Source organism: Antechinus flavipes, chromosome 3 (assembly GCF_016432865.1).
Source record: "Antechinus flavipes isolate AdamAnt ecotype Samford, QLD, Australia chromosome 3, AdamAnt_v2, whole genome shotgun sequence".
NCBI lineage: Eukaryota > Metazoa > Chordata > Mammalia > Dasyuromorphia > Dasyuridae > Antechinus > Antechinus flavipes.
In genome coordinates, this window is record NC_067400.1 from 433,814,627 (window position 1) to 433,842,321 (window position 27,695).

Consider the following 27,695-nt stretch of genomic DNA (forward strand, 5'->3'; position numbering starts at 1 on the left):
GCTTTATTAGTCTAGTTTATTTCCTTTCATCCTTTAGGCAATGGAAACCCATATGTCCCCGTGCTGAACCTTATGGATGTACGTGTACATCCAGCCACATAGGCATATGTGGAGTTGTGGAGAAATAGTAAACAAATACATTTTTCAAGGAAGAAACACATATAATTAACTTATTAAGTAAGAGAGTAAAAAAAAAAGAGCCCAAAACATAAAGAATTGTATGAAGACACTACAAAATAAAAAAGTAGCATCTGATCACAGTGTTTAAAAGTATTACAAGCAGAGATAAAGATTTATGTTAAAACATTTAAATTAGAAGCAAAAGCCGTCTTATGTGTAGTTATAAACAATATTTTGTCATGTATTCCATGATGAAGAAAAATTCTCATTTAATTATTTTGGTTTGCAACTACAATAGAATGTGGTATAGATAGAAAGTCACTAGATTTTCATTTTAAAAGTCTGAATTAGAAGCAGATCATTAAACTTCTTTGAGCCACAATTTTTTAATCTGCAAAATGAATGGTTTATCTCAATTCTTTTGTGTTCTCATAACAAAGCTTTTAAGTACATAAAATAAAATAAATGATTACAAAGAAAACCATTGATTGATATTTGATATTGATATCAAAATATTGATATTGATATTGAAATTGACAGTTTTCAAAGCATTAAAAAACAAATTCTCTGTAACTGAAATTGCAAACTTCCAGATAAGATATTCTTTACACAGCTCTTAAATCCAGTAATTTTCTGTGGCTTTCATAGCTTTTTTCGTGTTAGAACCTGAAACTGATTACTGGGATTAGGAAATCTAGGTGCAAATTTCACCTGTGTCACTTACTATCTGTATGATCCCAGGCAAGTCTTTTTAATCTTCCTGAGCCTCAGTTTACTCATCTGTAAAGTGAATGGATTGGACTGGATAGACTTGAAGATTTATCATCCTTTCAGCTTTAAATTCAGAATCCTATGAGATCTTGCTTTGTTGTTGTTCTTGTTAATAATTCATGATAATTATATAAGAACTTCAAATTTTGCTTCTTCTGCAACTAGGACTATTATTTCCAGATAAGAAAATTTAAAATAGCACTTAACTAGTCATGGCTTGTGTTTATTTGTTTCTGGTGATCTTTTTGAGAGCTAAGGAATCAATTTTTAAAATGGAGGTATATGAAGACCCTTCTATGACTTTTCTGTGTTATTCTTTTAGGTTGGTACCCTTAGCTTGCTGGCCAGTGTAATAATGATACCTCAGGGAAATGCCTCTGAAAAAAAAAAAAAATCAGGCTCCTGGGTGTCTCTCCTTGTGTGTTGTGCCAGACATGAGGTGAGGAAACTTTGCCAAGTCCTCAATACCCTCTATCATAATTCTTCTCCAGACCACAGAAATCTTGGCTGCTCTTGGCTCTTCTTTGACAGCATCTTATCCTCTCATAGTATAATTACAGGTAAATAGGATATAATAAAGCCTAAGAAACCAAAAATAGAACTGCATGAAAATTTAAAAGATAACCCTCCCTCTCAAAAAAAAAGTCTACAAGCATTTATTAAGCACCTACTGCTTGTCAGGCACTGTGCTAAACTGGGAGTACAAAGAAAAGTGAAAAACAAACCAATCTTTGTTCTTTGGGTGAGTCACTTAAATTTAGCCTCCATCGAAGACAGGTCAATCAGTCATGCTACAAACTATTACATGAGTAGAGTTTCTTTACATAGTAATTGTCTTCCTAAAAAGTTGCTTGAAAATTAAACATTAAATCATTTTTAATATTCTAGAAGGTTTATGATTTAATATCTGACATTCATAAAAATTAGTTTTTCTTTTAAAAAGTTTCCTCATTATTATCAACAACATTATTCATTTATCTCATACTCAGGATATTTTTAAGCGTTGTGAATAATTACAAAAAAAAAAAAAAAAAGCTGCCCTATCTGCTGCTGTCATTATCTCCTTCCAGAGTTAGAATACTGGCTCCTGAGTGCCCAATAGAATTACTGGCAGAAATTTGAGAAAGAATGGGGGAGGCATAAGCTGAAGGAAAGCAGAATTTTAAAAGGGAAGCTGAAAGAACTCTTTGCAGATGTTCCTATGAATTTTAAAACTGAATTTTATGAGTTGCCTTTGCAAAGAAGTCCTATCATTAGTGTCTCATTGGAATGTCAACAGATTGCTGCAATCTTTTTTTTAGGAGGGAGGGGGGAATTGGGGTTATAATGACTTGCCCAAGGTCACGCAGCTAGTAAGTATCTGAGTCCACATCTAAACTTAGGTTTATATCTAACCTGGCCTCCAGGGCCAGTGCACTATCTATTGTACCACTTAGCTTGCCCCCATGATTGCTGTAATCTTCCTAGTTATTTTTATACCATGAGACCTGGATTCTGCCCATCATCCTCATATCTTCCCATGATAAAATATTAACTTCCCAGCAAAATTTGGACCATCCATACCTCTCTGCTCTCTGCTTTCCAACTTTCCTTTTTTACTTTATACATTTAAAAAAAATTAATCTGAGAATGGGGCATTTGGCTTCACTAAAATATAAAAGAGGTCCATGACCTCAAAACATTAAAAAACTGTTTAAAATCTATGATCTTATGATGATATCTTGAGGAGAAGGTTGACAGAGTTCAGGAAATATAGTTTGTTTTGCTTTTTTTTATGGTAGGGGAGACTGGAATATGTTTGTTTATTTACAGGGAAAGGGAGAGAGGGATTGAAGATGAGAAAGAATGATTAATGGAATAAAAGGTGCGGTAGAGAAGACTACAGTCAAGGACACAGATTTGGTAGTTCTGGCAAAGAAGACCACTTCACTCTCTGGCATTGGAGCAGAGAGTAAAAATAATAGGTTGAAAATGCTGAGAATGGGCACTCCATTTGGCATCTTAATAATAAAGGAGGTCTTTTGATAAGAGTTGTGTCTTTTGATAAGAGAGTGGAGTACATTTGGGGACTTAAGATAGAGGAGAAAGTTGAGAATAATTATTATGTGAAATGCATACAACAAGGAATGATAGAGAAGTGATTGGATGAACACAATGAATAAGTGAAAAGTTTGATTTAAGTTGCTTTTGAGGCTGGTGTTATCTTATGCTCTTGTACTCCATCATTCCTACCACCATAATAGAAGCTTGTTGATTTTTTTAAGTATTTAATTCTTACTGACTTGGAAGTAGCAAAGAATTTAAATTTTAGTAAATGGTATGTATCTTTTTACAATGAGTTATATAATATATTTTCTTAAAATATTTGTTTCTTGTCAAATCTTTTATGCAGTCTCTGGATTATTGAGTAGGTTCTCCTTCCTTGGAGACCACTACAATAGGTAACCAGAATAAGAGAGTTTTTGCATCAGAAGGGACAGCAGTCATCTAGTCTGGGCAGAGTAAAAAATCCCTTCTATAACACACTCGTTAAGTGGTCATGCCTATTTTCCTGAAGATCTCTAATGAAACTACTCACTCCTGAAGGTAGTGCATTTCAATTTTTGACAGATGTAATGGTTAGAGCTTTTATCTTTTTCTTCTGTACAATAGTTTAAATATTAGATTGGCTATAGATGGACAAGTATAGCTAAAAAATAATAAGTCTGTTTTTTTTATTTGCATCCTAAAAAAGAACTGATTTTTTTCATGAAGGTTTTGATTTTTCCTACATTTATCTTTTGATTGCATTTTATGTAATTGTTGTCCTTATGTATGAGATGTGTGTGTGTGTGTGTGTGTGTGTGTGTGTGTGTGTGTGTGTGTATGTAAATAATTTTAAGCATATTTTAGCAATTTATCCTTTATAATATTTTAAAGAAAAATTTTCTTGTAATCGAAGTTATTTTTCTTGAAAATGGCACCAATTTTTAGCTGGTTAGAAATCTGATTATCTAGCTGGTTTTCCAATACTATAGTCCAATGATAAGAGATAATTTCTTTTGTTCTTTTGTATTATATCATTATTGTAACTTTATTTTTGTGTACTAAAAATACTTTGAAATGTTTTCTGCTACTAACAACAGCATATGTTTATACTGTGCTTTTTAGTTATGAGATATTTAACATGTTATCTTAAGTTTGTTTGACAGTCTTGTGAGGTAAGAAGGGCTATTTTTCTAAATATGTAAACTGAAATTCAGAGTAGCCAAGTGTTTTCCCTAAAGTTACACACTAGTATGTAGAGAAACCGTTACCATAGTCTCCCAACTCTCCCAAATCCATGCCATTTCCATTATACTTTGATTTACTTAATTGTGTTATCTTAGCTTAGTGCTATCCAGAAAAAAGATGGCAATCACTTTTATCTTTTCATTCAGTTTCAGAATGAGAACAGTGATTTTTCAACTGCATCTAGGCAATGCAGAAGATAGAGCACTGGATCTCCAGTCAGGAAGACTTGAGTTCAGAAGTGACCTCAGGCACTTGCCAGCTCTGTGTGATCTTGGACAAGTCAGTTAACCTATTTGTTAAGCTACAAAAACAGGGGTACTAATAGTACTTAACTCCCACAGTTGTGAGAATCAAATGAGATATTTGAAAAATGCTTGGTATAATTGTTAGTATTATTATTATTGTTATTATCCAAAAATATTTTGGTGATATGCCTCAGAATCAATTCTTGCTATATTTTCAGAATGAGATCTTGAGGTAGTAGAATTGGAAAGGATTTAGAATTCATATAGTCCAGTTGGAGAAGCTGAGACTCTTATCTAGTCATAACTGAGGGTCCAAATAACTTAGGTGACTTGAGCAACATCATTACTTGGTTAATACCCACAAAGGCATCTTGGAACCCTGGAGTTGTGTGGAACAAAACTGAGCAAAGACCCTTCAGTAGTTTTCCTTTTATTCAAAGTTGACATATTATTTGATACTAAAAAGTTCTACAATTCTGAATAAAATTATCAGTATAAGTCTATTTACTGCTTAGAGATGGTAATAATGTAGATGGTAATTCACAATTGGTAGAATTTTGAAGTTAATATTTATATAAATTGAGTGGTTGTGAGAAAGCATTTTTAAAACTGTAATACAACACATCAAGGATCTGTCTTTATATCTGTGGCTTGCTTTCTTCAATAATAGATCACAATCCCTCTCTAATGGGCTATATATTAATCTTATTCAAGTTGACATGGGACCTGAGGATCCTGACTCAGACCCTTTTCACCTTGATGTGAACATGCCTCAGCCTGCATGCTGCTGCCATGGATGTAGGAGCCCTGAGTCACTTATACAAACCTATGATTTCATTACTAGAAAGGACTCTTGAAGGAGGAAGCTCCCTCAATTGATTCTGGTGGCATCTTCTTTGCAACTTATTGTCCCAGAGGGTCACTTAGAGCACTGAAAAGATGGGTGACTTGTAGAATTTCACAGCTAATAAATGTCAGAAATCCAAATGTCCAAGTCCTCCTGATTCTAAGGCCACTTCTCTATCCACTGCACCATGTTGCCTCTTGCAAACTAAAATTCTGTATAAATATGATTCTTTTCTAATTCTGTCTGTGGAGATCTATACGTTTCAAAACTACTCAAGTGATGCAATGCCTCCCCATGGAGATATATTCCTGATTCAACTAACTAAAGCTGATTTCTCCCTCTTTGAATTTCTCAAAACTTCTAAATGCATGCACACACACACACACACACACACACACACACACACACACGCATATGCATACGCATGTGCATGCACACAGACACAAGTATGGCAGCACTCTGTATATTTCTTCATTCTTGAAGAAAGGGACTACTTCATTTTTTTATCTTCACATAGCCAGTACTTATAACACAGTATTTTGCACATAGTAGGTACTTAGTGAGTGCTTATTGATTGCCTCCCTATTGGATTATAAATTAATTTTGGAATTTATCTCACTTCTAGCACCTGGCACAGTGACCTATATATTGTAATTTCTTAATAAATGTTTACTGACAAGTTGAAGTTGACTCAAATTCTTAATATTCAAAGCTTTTCACAATCTGCATACAAGTTTTACTCTTACATACTGAGTGCTTCAAAAGTCAAATTGTATTATCAGTATTCACAACTGCTTTATCTTTGTTCATGTTGTAAAATATGCAGTGCCATCTTCCTCCCTCTCTATCTATTGATATCTACTCTTTCTTCAAAGTCTAGTTCAAATGCTGTCGCCCCCTGTTCAGCTTACCTGAATGTTGCCAACTAGAAAATTATTTTCACATTTTCTATTCCCTTTGTGCAGTTATTGATTATAATCTGTGTTCCCTTTATCTGTGTACTTGTCTAATCACTTCTATTATATTGTAAGCTTTTTGAGGGAAGGGATCATATCTCCACTGCCTGGCACAGCATATAACAGAGAAAATACTTAACAAAATGCTTATTGACTAAATAAAACAAAAAACATTTATTGAAAACTAAAATGAAATTAAATCATACCCTCTGATACAGCAGTATTACAAATGACCTTACTATGCTGATTCATTATTGGTCCCACTGATTTCAGTGTGAGATTCCCTATTTATGTTTGAAAATATTTCTTAATATTTCAGTGTCATTTTTGGGATAATAGAGGTAACTACATTATATAATTTTAGTCATCAAGTATTCTGAACTATAAAATCTGAGCTTGAGATTCTGACATCCTATCCCTGTGACTGGGCAAATTTATGTAATCCTTCTGGGTCTATTTTATCATCTGATAATGTAATTCTACTTTCTCTAAAATGTAGTTTTCTTATCACTCCAATGAAGAATTGATGTATGTCTCCAGGTTGAGAAAATGAGATTGAGTTAAGATGATATTCCAACATTTCAGCTAATCATAGAAAATAAAGTGTCACCTTTGTTTCTATTTCTTAAATTCTCCTAAGTAGAAACTTTTATAATAGCATGTATATAAATGATTTAAGATTTACAAAATGTTTTACATGCATGATCTCGTTTGATCTCCCTAACACCCTGTATTACTATCATAGTCATTTTAAAGATGAGGAAGTCAAGGCAAAGAATTATTAAAGTAACTTGCACTTTATCACTAAATAAGTAGTTCAAGCAGAGTTTGAACTCTACTCTCTCTTGATTCCCAGTCCTGCAGGCTTTCCACAATACTGTGCACTCTCTTTTTGAAATTGGTTTTGTATTTCTTAATATCCTGTTTCAGTCATTTACGCTTATTACTCTGCCATGTTTTTGCAAGTCTCTTTCTCTTAATGCTGTGGTCCTGGATGGGCTTAGAAATTTCTCTTGAAGCTTCAGTTGATGGTTTTAGAAGTCCCTTAGGATAGCTTTGCACTTAGCACTGCCTGGAGAAGAAAGAGAAATTTCATGAGGTGTGTTTGGTTGTTGAATTTGTTTCTTGGTCAGAGGAAAAAAATGTCTTAATCAGATTTTCATCCTATAAAGTTGAATGCTGATCTACCAAGTCAAAGTGTAGGTATCCAGATAATCATATTTGGAACTTAACAAAATAATTAAAATAGGGTTCTAGGCCAGTGGTGTCAAACATGCTGCCCAAAGACCACCTGTAGTCCACAATATTCCCTAATATGGTCTGAATCGGATTAAAATGTAAATAGGAGGTAGAGCTAAATAAATAAAAATAAAATGAATAGTGTTAACAAGTGATTTTCTAAGTAAATATGCAGCATGCAAGGATCTTTGTGGCCTCTGTTTCTATTTGTATTTGACATCACTGTTTTAGCAAATCTCATGGAGTTTAAGATGAGCAAATATGGAGTTTCAGTTGAATAAAGTGCAAAATTTTGGTGGTTTTTCTCTAATAACCTAAATCCAAGAGAATATTGGTGGTGTGTGGTGCTGTGGTGGATCTTGATGTGAATACATTTTTGAATCATCTTTTGATTTGATTTGATTTGAATCATCTGTGAAACAATTCTCATTTGGGGCAAGAGCATTGAGGTAGTTTTGCAAGAGCTATCTTGCTTTCTGTTCAGCTATTTGGCAATTTGTGTGCTCTCCCCTTTTAAGCCAAAGATGTGCTAGTGATTCATACAAAATATCTAATATACACCCATTTTTTCCTAAAACTTGACCGAATTCTTCAGTTCTGTGATCTCTTTATCTAGTGTAACAAACCCTTTCCCCTCCAGTTTGAGTCATAGTTGACTCAATTATTTCTGGTTAGTTTTTTATCTTAGATTTGTTTCTCCCAGGTGCCAAGAATTCTTCTGGGCCATCTTCCCTTGCATTCTTTTAGTACTATGTTGGCTGTTGGCAAACTGATTTAGTGTTATCTCAATGCTATGTTTCAATGTTATCCTTAATAAGGAAGTGAAATTTATAGGAGGAAAGTGATCACAGGGTATTCTAAGGCCAAACATATAACAATACAAAGTTTAATCTTTTCAGTGTTCTTTTGATGAATGCAGATGGAATTGAATTTGCAGACATAGTCTTTCCCCGCCTGAGGCAATTGGGTTAAGTGACTTGCCCAGGGTCACAGAGCTAGGAAGTGTTAAGTGTCTGGGTCAGATTTGAACTCGGATCTTCCTCATTAAAGGGCTGGTGCTCTATCTACTGCCCCACCTAGCTGCCCCTGCCTTTTTTTTTTTTTTTTTTTTTTTTTAATGTACCTCAAAGTTTTGAAACTGAGCTAGTAGTGACACAGATTTGGTATAAGAGACTTAAAAGTGAAATTGCTCTTACTGTTTTAAGCAAACATCATAAAAAACTTTGTTTAGGAATTGTTATTGGCAATAATAAGAATATCTTATTACAACTGGATCTCCCTAAATCATGAACTTCATCTTTCTTTCTTTCTCTTTGCTAGGGTCCATCAGCTCACATTTCTTTTCATTTACTCCATTCTACCTTCTGTCTCCAAGATTGGCTTATTGTTATAGCCTCTGTAAATTTCACTCCAGCTTTTTATTAAAAAGTGAGCTTTTCTCCATTGGCTTCCTTCCCACTCTCTCCCCCTTTCCCCAAGCAAATCAGCATATTGTAATGGATAGAAAGCTGGCTTTAGAGCCAAGAATTCCTGACTTATGGTCCCACCTCTGACACATTCTGGTTGAGCGATTTTGGCCAAGTCATTTGACATCTTGGTGGCCCAGACAAGTCTCTACAACTAGAAGTTGCAGAGCAGGTGCCAATTTACATTGATAGCGGAAGTTCCTCTCAAGAAGTTACACATCTATGATGAAATCATGTTTCTGGTAAAAAAAAGAAAAATTAGAGAAGAGACATGATATAAGAGATGGAGTCCTTTTTTTTTTAGATTGTAAAAAGTTATATTTCTAGCAGGCTAATAAGAGTTTTGTTGAGTGATTAGAGTTTTGGATAGCAGACTTGCGATGGAACATAGCTCTTTTCCTCTGTTAGAGTTCCTGGGAGACATCCATATTGACTGAAAACTGTAAATTAAAAAAAAAATTCCAGTCATCTTCACTTTATTTTAGATTTGGAAGAAATATTAAGGTCATCTGTCCTAACTCATACAAATTCTAACTATATCTGTTGGAAAAGTAGAAAAACAAAGAATAAGCTTCCTATTTTTTGGTTAGATAATTATACTTTTTCTTCGATGAGCATTCATGAGTTGCTTGCCACAAGAAACTTATATCCTGAGAAACAGTATCAAATTAGACATAGTTTCCTCCTCTTTTGGTCTGGGAAGAACTTCTTATAATCTTAACAAGGGAAAATAAAACATAAATTCACTCACTTGAAGATATATTGCAAATAGACTATCAGTTGAAAAATCTGTTGTTGGTTTTTTCCTTAACTCTTGCCACAGGGTCATTGCCTAGAAATTCTCCACTAATCTTATACCCTGTTCTCAAACTGTTGAAATGTTAAATTTCTGAGTCTGTGCATTTATTTGGTTTGACAGCTAAAAGGAAAAAAAAAAAAAAGATTGATCAATTCTAAAGCAATCAGCAATGTTGAAGAGAAAGTGGTATTTAAAATGACATGCCTTATAAACCAAAAATCTAAATGTGTTCTCTCTGCTTATTTAGCATTCAAAATATTCAAAAACCTCATACTTCATGTGTTCCTTATGTTCTACTGTGATGGAGTGGTTGCATTTTTTTAAGTACATGTGTTGTTTCCTTATAAAATTAGATTGTCCTTTTTTAAAACAAAAATAAGGAAAGGGAGGGTAGTAGAGGTATGACTGTTGAAGAGACAAAACTTAGTGGAAATAGTCTTGGCTCTTACCAGTTTTCCTATTGAAATATTTAACTAATTTGGAACAGATTTTGAGAATTCAGTTTGACCAGCATTTATTGAATGTCTGCTCTCTGCAAGATACTTTACTTTATACTTATATGCAACTTGGTGGAGAAGGTTAAGGAGTGGAGAAGAAAAGTCTCATGGTGAACTTAAATGACTAATTCATTCTCTGACCATCTCTGTCTCTTAGACCATTATGGTTTGTAAATTTTCTCTGTCCTTTTTTGCTTTTCCCTTATAAAGTTGCCATGACCAATCTTTAACCAACCCCTTACTACTTTAAAGCCAGATTCTTCCCTCTCAAGTCTTCTGGTAGCAAATACAATTCATTCTTGATGCCTCATTTGTGTTTTTCTTCTTCTTTAATTGAATAATTAAATATCACAGAGAGATAATAACACCTTACAAAAATAGTTCTATAAACTTTTATCAGTATCAAACCCATATCAAGCCTATTCACAACAAGAAGACAACAAATTGCTGTATCTTGTTCTTTTGGAACATAAAGATGACAGAAAATAAAACGTGAGGTTTTGAAAATTTTCATTCTCATCTTCTGCATGGTCAGAGTGCCTGTCTTGACCACTGTATTTCCCTTGCCTCTTAAATAATTTGAACCTAGGATTAGGCTTAATAACCCCAGGTTGCCCCTCTAATGAATTACTATCCCTCTTCTTTCTAGACATCATTTCTCCTGAAAAAACAGGTGATATGTTCCTCAAATGGGATTCTCTGTGTGTGTACATTACGTATATATTTTGTAAATTAAAGAAAGTGGAGCAAAGTCATCTGAGAGCTGTGGTTTCTAATTATATATTAAATTAGACTTGTCTTCTTCCTAGCCATTCTCACTTACTTCTTATTTCCTTTCTTCTTCCTCCTCATTCTAATTGTAAACCTCATAGATTCCCCCATTTTAGTATTTTATACCTCTATGACTTATTGAATACATGCTGTGATTTTGTTAGCATGACCCACCCACTATACTTCCATCCATGGCGTCATAAATTTAAGGGTGTCTGTGACTTCATGTGTAGGATGTCTTTACAGTGGCTCTATTAGCATGTTCAAGTAGTCTGCCCGAAAATTCTATTATAGAAACGTTTAAGCTTTCTTAGTCGAAATTATGATTGGCTAGAAATATCTTTCAGATACAGTATGTCCTAAAAAATTAGCTTAATAGCTTAAAACTGCTCTAAGATTTTCTACCCTGTAAAACTATTATTAAAATAACTTCCTTCTATCACAGTGTTTCAGGCAAAGTTGTATTTTCTTAGACTTAAAACCGGTGAAGTATACTGGTATAGTTCCTCTTTAAATTACCCTAAAATTCCTTGAGAGTGAGAACAGCATATTGGTTCAGTTTTTAATTAATAATAATATTATAACAATAAATAATTCTTGACTTTTATAGAGTTTTACTATTTATAAACATTTTCATTTGATCTTTCTAGCAGTCTTGAAAATTAGGTAGGGTTGTATTTTCATATACCCATTTTACAGATGAGAGGTTTTGAGTCACTTGACCAAGGCCACTACAAGTTGGAATGCCAAGATTCAACCTTTAAGGACCTGTAATTCCAAAAATAAAGTTCCCATAGCATTGAAATTCCTTGATACTAATCCATATTAAAGATCAACAAATTGAAATATGATTGGGGCCAAAACTCTTAGAATATTATCTTTTAGAAGCATGGAATTTGAATTCCCAGAATATTAAAATTCCATTTTCCTGTGGCTTGATGGCTCTCCAAGCAAGCTTCTGGCTAAAGCAAATAAAAACAAGATACTTTGCTGACCCTATAGACTAAATGTAACTACTTTGCAAACTAGAGGAGAGGTTTTGACATTTTTTAAAAGTATTTCCCTTCCTAAAAAAAAAAAAAAAAGTCTTATTTTCCCTCCATTGATAGAGATACATGCATTTCACTGTGGTACCTCTTAACATTAGATATATCTTGCCCTCAGATAATTAATTTAGTTAGAATTCCTCAATTATTCAATATATGGGGTATTCAACATTAACCACATTTTTTCTCTCATCACTTTATTCATTGAACTTGATTCAAATCTGGTTTTATATAATTGGCAACATGAAGCTACACACATGTTTTTATTTTGATTAAAGTCTTTCTGTTGCAAAATAATTTGAGTTGTTATTTAACTGAAAAAATTGTTGAGCTTATTTTTCCATATGTAGTAAGTTAGAGCTTTCTCAGTACAAATGTAATTAATCCTTATCAAAAATCATACTCCATTTATGCTTTTCCAAGGGTGGCTGCTTTGTTAATGATTTCTACTCCTCCCTATACCCCCACTTTAATTTACACTTTCTCTGCTTTTCGAATAGCCCTTTTCACATCACAGGAGATGAAACATGGCTTGCTCATCTCTCTTGCCATATTTGTGTTCCAATCAATATTTGTATCAAAGTAACTCACTTGGGAATGCTGATATTTCAGATCCCTACTGCTATTTCCATCTAAAGTGGAAAATTTGCTTTTCTCTTAATGGACTTATAAAAAGAAAAAAAAATGCAAACTTAGTAATTCTCTCTGTAGTTGATAAATATTTTTTAAAAAATCAACCAGTATGCTAAATATAATTAAATCAATCAGCAAAATGACAGGCAAATTTCTAATTTGCTTTAGTGAGAAATTTATTTTAAACATTGTTTTTCATACCTAATATTCTGGTTGGAACTTTACCCCCTTCCCCTTTGAAGGTCCGGAAGCAAAGGTTTTTTTTTTTTTACTGATTACTAATGAGGAAATTAAACAGTGGTTTTCTTTGGTAAAGCTCTGAGCCATAGAAAGATCACCTGTCCAATACAATCCACTGGCAGCCTTTAAAGTATGCTTTATAACACTCAGTCTTAAAGCTTTTTCCTATTTTTTTTTTTTGCCTCAACTTTTGTTTCCTTCTTTCTTCTTTTGAGATGTCCCATATGTAAACTTGAAGAATTGGGCTATTTTCTGTCAGCAGTTAATATTCTCTCTCTCTCTCTCTCTCTCTCTTTCTCTCTCTTTCTCTTTCTCTTTCTCTTTTTCTCTCTTTCTTTCTTTTTTTTTTTTTTTTTTTTGCCTGTTCTTGCAAGAGTTGGATTTAAGGAACAATTTTACCTTGTGAGGGCATATGGTTTTTCATGACTTTGGGAACCATTTGGCGCTTATGTACATTATGCACTTATATTTCATCCCTTATTTTTTTAATTTTGGGGGGGGGTTCCTAACCAGGGTATAAACCTCAGTTACAAATAGTCCAAGGTTTGGGTTGTCCGCTGGCAAACTTTCTCTACAGAAAAATACTTTTCTTGACTTTACAAATGGCCACTTTCTTACGTACTTTAAAGAACTTCCTTCATTAGTTCTACAACATTCTCTCTGTGTTACCCCCTATAAGAAAATTTTAGGGATATTTTCCCTGTTGTCACATACATAATGAAAGCAGCTAAGAACAGAATAAGCTCTAGGGCATGTCCTGATCTTAGTGTATTCCTGAGCAAGTCTTCTCATGCTCTCTGAGAATGAGTCATAGAGATAAGCATCTTTGGGTGTGTAAACTTGAAAAATCACTTTGCTATTACATCAACTTGTATTAGATAATGAGTTAGACTTCACAGTATACGTGGATTTAAGAATCCCATGTTGATTGACCCGAAATGTATTGGCTTTTCATTTTATATATCCCTGGTCTACATGACGTACAACAGAAGGAAAACTTAGTCCTAAGCACCTCATTACAGAGCTATTTTGTTTCACTGCACAAACCAGTTCTAGGACATTTTGCTTTGACATGTAGATACAGCCAAACCCAAATTGCTGACATCAGCAACTCAAACATTGTTAATGAATTTTGGTTATCATGGGATATAGAAGATCATACTGAATCTCTGAGGATAGCATTTTGTGATTACATTTACACACACACACACACACATACCCCTATTCACTCATAGAATTAAAAAACCTAAGTTTTTAAACCCAGTTCTGCCATAATTGGTTATGTATCTTTTATTAAATTATTGCTCTAGGTGTTCTTATTTGGAAAATGAGGATATTGAATTAGATGGAGACCATAAACCCTTTCCAACTCTAAAATTCTCAGATTCTAGGAAGAAAAAAAATACTGTTTTGGCTCACTGTCTCCTTGTTGCCTGTTTAATACTTGGGAATGAAAGGAGATTCTTACAGGTCATTCAGCAAGTAAGAAAGGAGATTTGCTTGTCTATAACAGAAGAAGGATATTCCACAGGGATATGCATAGGTGTTTTAGCTGAGCTGAGGTTCCTTGCTTCTGAGTCACCTGTGATGGTCTGCCAGAAAAGCATCAGCCAGCATCTGGTATTCCTTGTGACTATTTTGTACTCAGGTGGCCAGGAAGTGATGTCATTAGCCTGACATTTAGTCCCCTGATCCAATAAAGTTTTGTGTGTGGATTCGACACTTGTAAATGAATACTAGCTTTACTTTTATAGAGAGGAAGGGAAAGGAAGGATTTTAGGACATTCTCCCACTATATTTACTCATGTCTTCTAGACACCTATTACTATTATCGTTTAAATGCCTTTTTTCTCCCCTGAGAATCCTATAAACATTTCTGCTAAAAGCCCATTAAACTTAATTGTTTTAAATGCTAAATCAAATGTGGCTATAACCTTACGTAGATACAGTAAATATGAGGAATGAGGTATAATGCTTAATCAGATATTTCTGGTTTGTTAAGAGTTGTCTTTTGTGCTGTATTGTGTAGATTGCTAGTTTTCAAGGGAAAAGAATACAGACAGCCCCTGATATACAAAGTACATAAATATACCTAACTCTTAAATACTAAGAGTTTGCTATATTGTCTGTTCACTGCTGCTATTTGGAATTTTTCCACCTAATTTTGCTTTTTCCCTGTTGAGACTGTTGTCTTTACTAAAGGCTAAAGACTGTTGTCTTTACTTCTACCAAGTCTCTAATATTTGCTGCTTTTCTTCAGGACTGATCTAAGGCTAGGATCATTCCTGGTAGCTGGTGCAAAAGGGAAATAGGAGAAAAGGGTATTTTACTTCCATTCCATGGCTGCTCATCTCTTCTCCAGCCATAGTCCCTGATAGCGCAAACCCAGGACTAGTCTTGTGAGCAGCATCTATAATACATGTCTTACCTATTTACCATCATATAGAAAAGTTTCCCTCAAAACTCCCAATCCCAGTGACTGATTGTCCTTCCTAGGCTAATCATGATTTTTCTGTAAAATATAGAAGAAACTTTATTTAAATCTTTATATCATTTAACACACATTGGTGACTTGTTTTTTCCTAAAAAAGATCTGATAGTATAAGAGGAAATGAATGATATTAATGAAGGGGAGATGTTGGGGGAGGGGGTGAACATTGGAGAGGAGTGAGCAGCTTTTTTATTCTCCATAGGTTTCTTATTAGTTTCCTAGAACAAAAAATTTCTTGGGAAAATTTTAAAAGATTTTTAAGACCTAGTCAAAAATATAGTAGGGGAAAAAAGATAGTTTTGTTAGAGAAGAAAGATATGACTGGAAACTTTACAGAAACATACAATTTTAGAATAGTAAAGGACTTTATTCTTTTTATAAAAGTAAAATCAGACCTGGGATAATAGTCATTTGATGAAGATTACCCATATAGCTAGTGACTAGAACATATCTAATTTTAAAAATTAATTAATTTATTTAATATTTTCCCCAGTTACATTCAAAACAGTTTTTTTACATTTTTTTTAAGATTTTTGAGTTCTAAGTTCTCTTCCTTATCCCCATCCACAATTAAGAAATCACATGTGAAGTTATGAAAGACATTTCCATAAAAATCAAGTTGTGAAAGAAAACATAGATCTTACACCCTAATAAAAATAAAAACTCAAGAAAAATTAGGTTAAAAATAAAAGAAAGATAGAACAAGGAATAGAGATAATCAGTTCTTCCTCTCAGTATAGCTAGAATTTTTTATCATAAGTCCTTTAGCATAGTTGTGGATGGTTATACTATTAAGAATAACAAAGTCATTTACAACTGGTCATCCCAGAATATTGCTATTACTTTGTATACCATATTTTGCACTTTTTTTTTCCCCATGGAGGACTTTTCAGGTGTTTTTTTTTTTCCCTGAGACCATCCTGCTCTTCATTTCCCAGAGAATAATATTCCATCAGAGAAACTTGCTTAGAAATAGAGAACATATCTATTGATGCAAGGTGAAGGATCTTTCTGCTTTGTGAACTAGAGGTGTAATTATACTTCTTATTGTTTTCCCCTTTCCTTCCTTAGTTCCTTGGTTCTAATTCTCCCCACAAACTTTTAATTCACTTTTATGCTCCTTCAGAACAGATGAGCTTCCACTAAAACCTTGGAACTAACAAAACCTCTCCTTTTTCTGCCTGCTGCAAAGGAAATGTTTCCCTGTTTTCATAAATTGGAACTTTGAATATGTTTTACTATAGAAATATATTTTATTTTTCTTTTTTTGCTACATGAAAACAGTATTATATATTTGAGACATGTTATAAGTTGAATAAGTTTTTGTGCATTGGTTGAGAACTTACTTATCATGTATAATATCATTTCTTTGGGGAAAGTCTTCATATTTCCAAACAATGAACTATGAAATACACTTTTTGAAAATAATCTGCTAATAAAATAAGTCACACAATAATAAAACTACTTCAAAGAAGGAAGGAAAGTATTGGCTTAAGTTAATAACCACATTATCCAAATTTTAGTCCTAGCTTAAACTTTCTTTTTTTGTTTTTTAATTTATGGAATAAAACAAGCATTTCCATAACATAGGCAGTGGTTCTCAAACTTTTGTTTTCAGTATCTTTATCCTATTAAAATTATTGAGGATCTCTCCAAAGTATTTTTGTTTATCTGGGTTATATTTATAGACATTTACCATATTGGAAATAAAAACTATTTTTGAATTTGTAGACCCTCTAAAAGAGTTTCAGAGTTCTGCAGGATTCTCTAGACCGTACTTTGAGAACCATTGACATAGAGTAATGAAGAGGTTTGAGTAAAACAAGGAATGGAATAGGGAGAAAATAAGGTAACAGGTATAGGGAAAAAAGAGAAACTGAGGAGGAAACTAGTGAATAAAAATAGAGGGAAATTCACAAGTAGGAATTACAATTTTCATATGGGTTTTCATTCACTCAAAATGGAAACAGCAGAATGGATTAAAAATCAGTATTAACATGTTATTTATTAAAAAAAACATTTAAAAATGGGAGATACATGCAGAATTAAATGAAGGGCTAGAGCAGAATTTATTATGCATCAGCTTAATCAAAATTTTAATATGGTTGAACATATGGTATATGATTGTGATGGAATACTACTGGCCAAGACTTTTTCAGTAACTGTATGACATTGTCCAAATCATTTAGACTTTTTGGCTCAATTATCATAATTATACAATGTGAATAATACTTTTGTAACCCACCTGGCAATACTTAAAACCAATAAAAATATGAATCAATTATTATTGTAGTATAGTCTTCCTTTGATGACTCAGGGGTTCTTGGTATTGTTATCAACATCATTATCATTCTCCTGAAGTCCTGGGGACAGAGATTGCTGATGACTTAGATGTCAGACAACCAGTTTTTATCCTCCAATTTAGGGGATACGGACTACCACTAAGATCCTATTAACAGTAAACATTTGAGCTTACTAATGATTTTGATGGTTTTAACTACTCACTAATGAAAAATATACCTGAAAACTTTTCCTGATTGTGAGTAAAGAATGTATAAGATACTTTTCTGAGTCTAATGGGAACAATTCTGTATTATTCTTGGTCTCTCGTTTTTCAGTGACAATGAAATACGTAGTCAAAAAGTATCTGAATTCAAAACTTAAGGTTGTATAGTTTTGGTTATACTTAAATTCCCTCTTTGTGTTGTAAATTCAAGGAATAATGCCTTTTGATTGGATTATAATAATAAAATCAGTTTAAGGTAATAAAGTTAGCAGTAATTATTGTGAAGGCCATGGTTTTGTTTTAGGGACGCTAAAGCTGCCTTTCTTTAAATTATAAATAATTATACTAGGTGAGTAGCTTTATTTAAATTACCTACTTTCTTTTCATTTCTTCACATTCATTTAAGTAAATGAAGAATATTTAAAGTTGCTTATGATCTGCTGCTCTACTTTTGAATTATTACCAAAGAAATCCGGTAATATTCCATTGTTTGTGAATTTTAAAAGCCATGATGGTTGAGTTAGGCATTGATTCATTTTAAGTAATATTTATTAAGTCTACTCTTTACAGAGCAAAGTACCATGTGTAGAAAGAGAGAAAAAAGTTTAGATAAGCTTCATTGAAGACTATGAAGCTTAAAGTTAAGGAGGAGCAAGTAGAGTTAGGGAGGGAAGGGGGAAGAAGAAGGAAGAAAAGGAAGGACAGAAGGGAGAAAAGAAAGAAGGAGAAAAAGAAAGACAGCAGAAGGACAAGTTATTGTGATGACATGACATTGCATTATAATCAAGTGATTCCCAAGGTCTTTATCAGTCAATGAAAAAGGTAGTTCACCAACAGGATTGAAAGGGAAGGTATCATGAAAGTATAGCTCTAGTCATCTTAGAGTTCTACTTCTCTGCTCTCTTTATCCTTTGCCTTAAGAATACAGTAACGTGCTAGAGACCATTTCTTCAGAATTTCAAGTTCTGTGTCGTCCTAGTTATTTCTACTCTTAATGTTAGCTCCCAGGAATCTGAGAACCTGTTGAAGGAGAGGGTTTTTTAACCACTAGAACCTCAAAGTAAAGGTTTGTCTCTTGGTTGACAATATTGTACAGCAATGTGTAGATCAAGGTCAGGAAAATCTTATTTCACAAATTTAAAAAAAATTATTATCTCCTCTCAATTACATTTTTTATTATAACTTTTTATTTACAAGATATATGCATAGGTAATTTTTCAGCATTGACAGTTGCAAATCCTTTTGTTCCAACTTTTTCCCTTCTTCCCCCCACCCCTTCCCCCAAATGGCAGGTTGGCCAATACATATTATATACATTAAAGTATAAGTTAAATACGATATGTGTATACATGTCCAAATAGTTATTTTGCTGTACAAAAAGAGTTGGACTTTGAAATTAGTGTACAATTAGCCTGTGAAGGAAATCAAAAATGCAGGTGGACAAAAATAGAGGGATTAGGAATTCTATGTAGTAGTTCATAGTCATCTCCCAGAGTTCTTTCGCTGGGTGTAGCTGGTTCAGTTCATTCCTGCTCCATTGGAACTGATTTGGTTCATCTCATTGCTGAAGAAGGCCAGGTCCATCAGAATTGATCATCATATAGTATTGTTGTTGAAGTATATAATGATCTCCTGGTCCTGCTCATTTCACTCAGCATCAGTTCATGTAAGTCTCTCCAGGCCTTTCTGAAATCATGCTGCTGGTCATCTGCTGGTCATTTCTTACAGAACAATAATATTCCATAATAGTCATATGCCACAATTTATTCAGCCATTCTCCAATTGATGGGCATGCACTCAGTTTCCAGTTTCTGGCCCAAACAGGGCTGCCACAAACATTTTGGTACATACAGATCCCTTTCCCTTCTTTAAAATCTCTTTGGGATATAAGCCCAGTAGTAGCACTGCTGGGTCAAAGGGTATGCACAGTTTAATAGCTTTTTGAGCATAGTTCCAAATTGCTCTCAAGAATGGCTGGATGCATTCACAATTCCACCAACAATGTATCTATCAGCGTTCCCACATCCCCTCCAACATTCCGCATTGTCTTTCCCTGTCATTCTAGCCAATCTGACAAGTGTGTAGTAGTATCTCAGAGTTGTCTTAATTTGCATTTCTCTGATTAATAATGACTTGGAGCATCTTTTCATGTGGCTAGAAATAGTTCCAATTTCTTCATCTGAAAATTGTCTGTTCATATCCTTTGACCATTTATCAATTCCTCCAATCACATGTCAAAATAATTTTTAAACATTTGTTTTTTATAATGTTTTACATTCCAAATATTTCAGAGATTATTTTTTAACATTTTTAGGATTAAAAGGAACTTCAGATGTCACCTAGTGCAACTCTTTTTTTTTTTTTTTAAAGGAAACCGTTAAATGAGTTGCCCAATATTACACAGGCAGAAGAGCTGCATTTGAGTTCAAAGCCCTCAAAATCCAAATCCACTGCATTGTAATGTCTTTTTGGCAGCAAAACTGGATATTTGTTAGGGCAGCTAAGAGTTATACTGATTAGAGTGCCAAGCCCAGAAATAGGAAAACTCTTCTTCCTGAGTTCAAATCTGGCCTCAGACATTTACTATACACGGGACCCCAAGCAAGTAATTTAAACCCTTTTTACCTTAGTTCCCTCATTTGTAAAAACAAAACCAAAACAAAGACAAAAACAAAACTGTTCCCTGCTTTGTATACCCACTGGCTTAGGCAGGTTTTTCTCACCTTGGGAAGGGGGATAGATTGAGCTTTGTTTTTATTCTTCGAATACAATTAACTTTCTAAAATCTAAATTTAGTTTTTCTTGTGTGCTATAATCTGTAGTTATTACATCTCTGTGGAGCATCCAAATAGCTCAAAACTCCTTGTCATTTTGACATTTTGGGCATATCAAAATATTGGAAAAATCCCCATGACTTGATTGGGTCCATCCACTCCCTCTGGGCACTACTACTCTTAAAACATCTTAGGAGATAACTGTATTATCTTTCCTTAAACATTTCCAGAGAAAGACTCCACAGGCTCTAATGGATAATGCATTGCATCAGCTCATTTTTAAGAGAGAATGTTCCCTTTAACATCGAGATTACAAATTTCTTTCAAGCCATTCTCCAATTGATAAATGGTCAAAGGATATGAACAGACAATTTTCAGATGAAGAAATTGAAACTATTACCACTCACATGAAAGAGTGTTCCAAATCACTATTGATCAGAGAAATGCAAATTAAGACAACTCTGAGATATCACTACACTCCTGTCAGATTGGCTAAGATGACAGGAAAAAACAATGATGAATGTTGGAGGGGATGCGGGAAAACGGGGACATTGATGCATTGTTGGTGGAGTTGTGAACGAATCCAGCCATTCTGGAGAGCGATCTGGAATTATGCCCAAAAAGTTATCAAACTGTGCATACCCTTTGATCCAACAGTGTTTCTATTGGGCTTATACCCCAAAGAGATACTAAAAAAGGGAAGGGGACCTGTATGTGCCAAAATGTTTGTAGCAGCCCTGTTTGTAGTGGCTAGAAACTGGAAAATGAATGGATGCCCATCAATTGGAGAATGGCTGGGTAAATTGTGGTATATGAATGTTATGGAATATTATTGCTCTGTAAGGAATGACCAGCAGGATGAATACAGAGAGGCTTGGAGAGACCTACATGGACTGATGCTAAGTGAGATGAGCAGAACCAGGAGATCATTATACACTTCGACAACGATATTGTATGAGGATGTATTCTGATGGAAGTGGATTTCTCTGACAAAGAGACCTAACTGAGTTTCATTGGAGAAATGATGGACAGAAACAGCTACACCCAAAGAAGGAATACTGGGAAATGAATGTAAACTATTTGCATTTTTGATTTTCTTCCCGAGTTATTTTTACCTTCTGAATCCAATTCTCCCTGTGCAACAAGAGAACTGTTTGGTTCTGCAAATATGTATTGTATCTAGGATATACTGCAACATGTTTAGCATATATAGGACTGCCAACCATCCTGGGGGGGGGGAGGAGGGAGGGAGGGGAAAAAACGAAACATAAATGATTGCAAGGGATAATGTCGTGTAGAAATTATCCTGGCATGGATTCTGTCAATGCGAAGTTATTATTAAATAAAATAAAATTTATTATAAAAAAAAAAGAGATTACAAATTTCTTCTAAAGTTCCTACTTATTTCAGTTTATCCTGTTCTTTATTAACACATGAATGTCACCTATATGCAAGTACACGCGCGCATACACACACACACTTTTTGGCCACCACTTGCTTTTTCATATATTTGAAGACAGTAGTCATCTTCCTTTGCTTAAAAATCATGAGTGTAAATACAAAAAAATACATATGATGACAGTGCCAGAGCTGTAAGAGGCCTTAGCAAGCCTAAAATCCAATCCTCTTCATTTTATAACCAAGAGGACTGAAAACTAGACTTTTTAAGTTGCTTGTCTGAATGGTTAGTTAAACAGGAAAACTAAAAATTTAGCCAAGCTCAATCAACTTTGAATCCAAAATTCTTTTTCTTCAAAGGGCAAGCATAGAATCTCTTTCATTTTAAGTGAGAAATTTTATTTTGTTTCTCAAGAAATATATATTTTTGTGGAAACTGCTATAGTCTTTAGATGACTAGTAAACAAGTTGATATAGGAGAAGGTTTATGGACTGAGCTTGTGCTGTCATTGATTTAAGGAATTCCTGGATGAAGAATGTCCCTTCATTAGTAGGTTACCCACTTTCTATTTTTGAAAGTTGCCTCAGTCATTGAATCATACAGTGTATTAGAGAAGGGACTTAACTCAAGGGTTCCTAGCTTCAAGACTGGCTCTCAAGCACCATTCTCCAACAAGATGGATAAACAATATATAATAATTCAGAAAATACAGCACATTTATTATTTAGAGCTACGTTTGCTTTTTATTAAAATATCGTAGACAGGAAGTTTCCATATGCCTTCCTCATTGTAAATGCTTGGTCAAAGTTGACTGAATTAAGTTGACAAAAGACTGGTTGATTATATTAAATTTAGTGATGTGTTTTATCAAAGAATGAAGGAAAGAAGGAAGGGGGGAAAAAAGAACGAGAAAGATCTCTACTATGCCACATTACTTCTTAGACAGGAAAATAGTCATTAAAAGAACTGTTTTAAACTTAATGATAAATTAATTTGTCTAATTATTTGCTTTTAAAATTCTTTATTTGAGTAGAGAGAGAGACAATATGCTAAACAGTGGATAAAGGATCCAGTTTAGGATGTAGGGAAACTTGATCATTTTTTATAGAGAGATGAAATCCTAGACCTAGATCAATTAGGTCTGTATTATTACAAACTAATGAACATTATCTTTAAAAAATGCAGAGGTGTTAGCCATAATGGGTTAAGGAATACTGTTTCAAAATATATATAGGCAAAATAATGCATTTAAAAAATATTTCTTAGAATGTCAGCCAAACTTTAGTGTGTCATTTTATTTTCATATAGTTGATATCCTCAAACTTTTTGGAAATAATAAAGAATTCCCTTTCTTTAGTATATTCAAAAGAGCATAGAGAGTGTTCTGCTGCCTTTTTGAGGCTTAGATAACAGGGACTTGTTTCTTTGTTGTTGCTCTGTAGCAGAACAAAGGAATTGCTGCAAAATCTTAACACATAACCATATATGCTTTTCAAGAAGCCATTTTAACTCCTCCCTACTCTCTCCTCCTCTGGGCTTGATAATTAAATTTTACTATAGGTGATTCACAGCAGAGATCAAAATTGCCTCTAATGGCAATAATGCACATTAATAACTATGTGGGAGCTAGTAAGATGATCCTTAATTAGAACCAGTAATCTGATAGGTTTAATCAAGACACAGGAGGTCAAATGGAAATGTATTGTTGAGTTTCAGTGTGCAGCCCTCCAAAGCAAAACAAAACAAATGAACAAAAAAAAAATTACTGCTGGCCTTATAGAGATTTGGCTACAGCACAATTTTAATGTTAGTCCAGTCTTGTACTAAGGATACCAGTTTTTAAATGGATTTACTTAGTTGCAAATATTTTTGTGTGTAACTTTTTAAGCAGAAATTTTAAAATTTGGAACAGCTGTTTCCCCAAGTGTAACCAAAGAGGAATGTGAATAATAATGATTTTGCTTTGGGAAATGTTTGGTAGAAAAGAGCATCTTTTTCCCAGTATTGAAGTTTTAAGACTTATATGTTATCACACATTCCTAACCCCATGCAAACTGTGACATCTTTCCTGGAAATAAAGCTTTCAGTTACACTGAGAATTTTTAGAAGTCTTAGTTGTCAGCAGCTATGCAGTTTTGTTGACGAGATTAATGCCTGAGATTCTAATTTGTCATCAAGACACCACACACCATTATATGTCTGTTTTCTTTCTGCATTTTTCCATTCATAATCTGGGGAGTAATCATTCTTTTTAAAGTATTTTGAAAATCCTACAGGAGGAAAAAATTTGAACAATTCTTTGCATTTTCTTCTTTTTTCCTGTACTTTCATATCTCTTTCTCTAGATGTAATTCTTTTTGTCTTTTAAGGGAGTCCCAAATGTGCAGGGAATATGAGTGCAGTGGAGTAGAATGAGTATCTGACCTCAAGAATGGGTTTGACTTGCTAAAATCCTCTTTTAACAATCAGAACTGAAAACTATTCCACAAGCATTAGAGTAAGCATTGGATACTATTTAAATGTCAGTCAATAAACATTTTTAAAACACATGTTATGTGCCAGGCTCTTTACTAAGTTCGGAGAATACAAAATTTCAAACAACTACTTTTTTTTCTCAAGATTGTCACTATATTATGTGGGAGATGTCATATAACTATGTACAGTTAAGCTGCCTATGGATACTTAGGAAATAATCAACAGAAGAAAGACACTAGAATTAAGGGATATCAGAAAAGTCTTCTTATAGAAGGTGAGTTTTAGGTGGAATTTGAAAGAAGGCAGAAGGGGAAGATGAGGAAGTATAAGCGGTAACCAGTAAAATTACCCAGAGTAGAATGATCTGACAATGATATGTCTTGCTTGACAAGGAATGTCAAAAAGGCCATTGTCACTGTTTCAAAGTTTCAAAGTACATGGTAGGATTATAAGATGTAAGAGGACTGAAATGATTAGTATGGGGGGAGAGAAGTTAAGTTATAAAAGCTTTGGGTACCAAACAGCATTTGTATTTATTTCATCCTGAAGATGCTAGGAAGTTACTGACTTTTAAACACTGACTTTTGTGTTTTTGAGTAAGAAGACAACTATGGGCAATAAGTGGGCTCAGAGATACTTTGTAATTTTTAAACTTTTATTTTCTGGAGAAATTTTGTACATTTTCATTTTGGAGGAGATTTTTGTTATCTGAAAGTGGTATGCTAAGATTAATAGAAATCATTTCCTCTAAAGAAATAAAATGGTTAGAAACTGAAGGCAATTTTTTAAACAAAAAAGATAGCTACTCAAAAGTCAAGACACATTAGTTATACCTTTGGAAAACAAATTGTTTTTTCTATCGGCTTTTCACAGTCAATTTTATCCAGTTTTAAAATATGTAGTATTAAAATCAATTGAGCTTAAAGGTTGTGAAATAAAATATATTTTCATTTCTCTGTGAAGCCTTCATGGTTTAAGAAAGGTCTTGTTGGAGGTTTTTAGACTAGACTAGGTTGTTTTGTGTGTGTGTGTATGAATAACTTATTGAAATTTTTGTAACATTAATAATAAATGGATAATGTTATGTATGATACCTAGTAATTAAACATCTGAAAAATCAAACTCCACATGAAATAAAATACAAAGATAAGGTCCTGCCAATGTTGTCTGTTTTTGATTTAGAGAAGAAAATGGAAAGTGATATAACACAGATTAGACTTTAATTTTCCTTATTCTAAGCCTGTATGACACTATTATGTTTTTATATTATATTAGTGGGGAAATGATTACACTTTGAACACTGCAGCCTTTTCAGTAACATTACTGGTGTTTAGTAGGTTTTACTGCAGCAGTGGCAACTGTGCTTATTTCTCATTTACTAATGTTCTATTTTTAAACAGTATGAGTATTCCAGTGTTAAGAAAGATTTTTTTGGTTTTCCTTTTCCTTATAGAAGAAAGACATTAGGAGCCTACGAATAAAGGTTTCTAATGCTAGTAGTTACATTTTTCTTCTTTTCTAGACATTCTCTGCCTTTGTGGCAGAGTTATATTTTTAAGACTCATCAGTTCTCTTTCATAGCAGAAGTGAGATGCCTACTAGATCAGGATGAGATAATGAAAAGGTTTGGGAGAAATGTGGGATATTTATCTCATCTGAGTGATTTAAGAATATTTATTTGGGAATCTAATTCTGAGCATCTCTTCCTTTTTAAATAAAAAAAAAGCTTAATGAAATTGAGCAAAAATTATCATGGCTTTGTGAATATTTCCATTCATGTACAAAAACGGTAACTTAGGGTAAAGTTAAGATTGTACCTTGGTTTAAAAGCTGTAGAGTGAACAAATTACAATTTATAGGACATTTTGCTTTTACCATTGAGTAAATCACTGATCACTGTTTTTTTGTGTCTAGGCATAGAAAAAAGAGAGGGAAGTTAATTGACATAATACTAATTTAAGCATTAATTCAGTGATGACTTTAGGGAATTTCTAATGCCATAACAGATGTTAGAAATAACTTAGTCCAACCTTCTGTTCCTGCAAATTAAGAAATTGAAACTAAAGTTTTGTTATCAAACCAGGGCTTGATTTCATATTTCCAGATTCCCAATTCCCATGCTTTTTTTTTTCCCCTTTTGCTTGATATTCTGTTCCTCTTGCAGCCATCTGTTTTGTAACATGCCCCTAGAAGTAGAAGAACAGACTATTCCATTGAAAGAGACTGTTCTTGGCTGTATTTGAAACTATGCAGATGTGGGTAGATGGATCTGATGCAAGAGTCTCCCAAAATGACAACTTCAGCTCAGATATCTATCATCTTTAGAAGTTGTAATCTTTAAGGTAGAGATGGATAATAATAATCGTATACCTTTTTGCAATTTTTGAGGCGTTTTATTTCACTTGATTTCATTTAACTAGATCCAGATTAGTGCAGATAACAAATCCCTTCTGAAGGGTCATATTATTTAAATTTGTACTGCATATTTCCATTGGACTGGAATCAATTACCATATTTTACATAATTGTGTTTTAAATAGTGCAGATTCAGACATATGTCACCATTTCCGGGAATTCAATATTTTCTCTAATTGACCCCAACTTATAGATATCGAATGGCACCTGGGAGTGAATTGTGAAAAATTCTTACAATCTTATTTTGGAATGTGCACTGATTTTCACTTTCTTTGCAGGGACTATCAAAGTGTTGGCTTTGGTCTCTAAACCTTTGATGATTTGTATCACTGTTACCTTAGAGATAATCTCTTTCTACATTCTCTTCATCCCTGTGCACGCTGAGATCAGCTGGTATGCTTCTGCTGACTATAACTTAGGTTTATTCTTTGGGGAACTGAAGATAGTAGTTTGTAACCAGGGACTATATCTTGGGAATCGCTTCCTTCTTGTATCTCTTAAATTGGAAACCATGAAAGTGTTTTGGCCAGAGAGCTGTCTTTCTAGAGATAATATCAAGAGATAACACTAGGATAGTGGAGAATTTTCAAATAATTGCCACATCTATTCTGTGTATTTTTACTAATGATACTTTTAAAGATTATGCTATGAACATGTTACAGTGGAGGATATAACTTTTGAAATATGATCATAGAGAATTGGAAAAGTGCTGTCCTTTCTTCCTTCAAATTCT

The 27,695-nt window shown here is 33.7% G+C and overlaps 1 protein-coding gene across 4 annotated transcripts in view; it reads left to right on the forward strand.

Annotated features, from left to right (window-relative positions):
• Positions 1-27,695, forward strand: part of RBMS1 (RNA binding motif single stranded interacting protein 1) — a 242,825-nt gene that overhangs the window by 118,269 nt on the left and 96,861 nt on the right. The window lies entirely within an intron of this gene.